This window comes from Nansenia antarctica (genome assembly GCF_963989245.1).
Source record: "Nansenia antarctica genome assembly, chromosome: 5".
Classification (NCBI taxonomy): domain Eukaryota; kingdom Metazoa; phylum Chordata; class Actinopteri; order Argentiniformes; family Microstomatidae; genus Nansenia; species Nansenia antarctica.
In genome coordinates, this window is record NC_137690.1 from 13,317,282 (window position 1) to 13,319,781 (window position 2,500).

Sequence of the window (2,500 nt, forward strand, 5' to 3'; positions counted from 1 at the left end):
CGAGTTCAGAGGATCGAAAATGACATCAATTAATCGTTGGAGGATAGTAAAAGCTAGTGTCTGGAGACCAGGAAATCCTTCAGCTGTGGGATGAGAAGGCAGATGTCCTGTCTCCATGACTCTTCATAAATCTCCTGCCTTTTGAGAAATGTGCTGTGTGTGTGTGTGTGTGTGTGTGTGTGAATGTCTGAAGGTTGGGTTATGTCGTAAACTTGTCATTAGCCAGCTGCATGTGTTATCATACTGTATGTGTGTGCTTTTGTCTCACAGTTAAGTCAAACTCAATGAGAACAGACAGACAGACAGACAGACACTGGCTGTGTTGGCAGTGAAACACTGTGGAACGACACAACAACATTATCACCCGAATTGTGTCACTGACGAACAAAGCAGTGTCACTTGTGCCCCCGACCACTGGGGTATTCATCGAAGCACAGGGCGATCATCTGTCTCCTTGACCACGTGGTTGATATACAGGATGACCGTATAATTCCCCGACCCTGTGGGCGATGAACAGGATGACTGTAGCATTATTCCCTGACCGTGGGGTCGATGTACAGAATGACCGTATTATTCCCCGACCGTGTGGTCGGGAGGGTGATTGCCTAATTCCATGACAGTGGCCTCTGCTGTTCTTATCCTGCTAAATGTGTCAGATGATGTGTGTTCTCTTTCTCTCTCTCTCTTTTCACTTACAAAATCGTTCTTTCTCTGTCCCCCTAAAACCCTTTCCTCCCTCTCTTCACCCCCTCCCTCTACTTCCTCCCCTCTTTGCTCTCTCCCCCCCCCCATCCTCCCTACTAAATGTTATTTTTTCCAAAGTCTCTTAGAAAGCTCTCTGCTGCTGAAACACGCACATCACAGACAGAGAAGGGGAGGCTGGACAGTGACTATGTGTGTGTGTGTGTGTATATGTGTGTATGTGTGTTTGTGTGTGTGTGTATGTTTGTGTGTGTGTGTGTGTGTGTGTGTGTGTGTGTGTGTGTGTGCATGTGCCTGCGTGTGTGTGCACATGCGTGTGTGTTTGCATGTGTGTGTCCCCACCCTGAGGACAATGAAAGCCATCGACGTGGAAGGAAGAAACATTCAAATCAAAGACAGGAATGTACCGTTAAGAATCTTCAGATCCGTCTAGGCTTTACCCTCAACCTCTCCTCCCTGGCAGACAGAGAGAGAGAGAGAGAGAGAGAGAGAGAGAGAGAGAGAGAGAGAGAGAGAGAGAGAGAAATAGAAGACGAGAATGAGGAGGTCGAGTTGTCAATGGTGTCTGCAAAAAAGAGGCCAACACTCTACCTCGTAAATGACTTTATGTACATCAAACTTTAACAAGGCTGTTTTTCAAGCATTCTCAGAAGTTCAGTCTTCGGGCCCATCCTTCCTTCCTGCCCTCCATCTCTTCCTTGAAGTATAATGAACTGATCTACTATACAGTTAAGCATGGTACACTACACATATAAGGATTTTAAAAAATCTTATCTGAGAGAGACCCCACACATGAAGATAAAACAGCTTTGATCGTATTGTGTGTGGTGTGCCCCGCTATACGACCACAAGCATAAAGATCTGTTCTCTCGACATTCTGGAGTCTCGTCCCCCAAGCCAGAAATCAGGGTAGTAGTACCCTGACTGACCTGTAGAGGCAGCCATGTGTGACAGGAGAAATAAAGTGCCGAAGAACGAAAAGAAGAAGACGCGTCAGTCAGCTCGCTTCTTGATTGGCTACATTCCATTCCACGTCACAATCGGACTCGGGTGTTGTCTATTCGGTTGTTAAGTCTGACGTCAAACGTGACGTTTAGCAATTTCCGGGTCGAAACCAGAAATTCCCTGCACCAGAGTACCAGTGTACTACAGAGATAGAATGACAGACTTTAGACAGATTTTAGACTCAGATCTATTCATACAACTGCCCCGCGGTGGTGTAGCGGTCTAAGCACTAGCCACTAGTGCAAGCTGCCCACCGGGGACTGGGATCGAATCCCAGCTCGCCAGACCCGGATATGGCCGGAGCACACACAGGGAGCGGCATATTGAGCGGCCGCTCCCGAGGGCGGTATAGGAATATTTCTGGACAAGGATCCGTCGCGCAACAGCGCCCCCGGGGTGCCGGAATAACGGTGCTGGGCTCGAGGAGCCAGTCAGCTAGTCTGCCTGGCGGTCTCCTCTGGGGCTGCCGGCCACGGGGTCGTGCGGCGGATCCTACGCAATAGGCAGGGGATAATTGGATGCTAGGTTGGGTTCAATTGGATACCAAATTGGGTGAAAAAGGGATAAAAATCTAAAAAAAAAAAAAGATCTATTCATACAACTAGGGACACAGCACTTTCCATTTCCCCCATATTGTCAGGGTCTTTGAGCCTCGGAAAAGCGCTATATAAATATAATGAATTATTATTAATACTGAGGCATTTCGAAGAGAGCGCCTCAGCCAACTTTGGACCCGGAAACACGTCACGACTTAACAATCGGCCACACACATGAGGATTTTTGGTCGTAAATA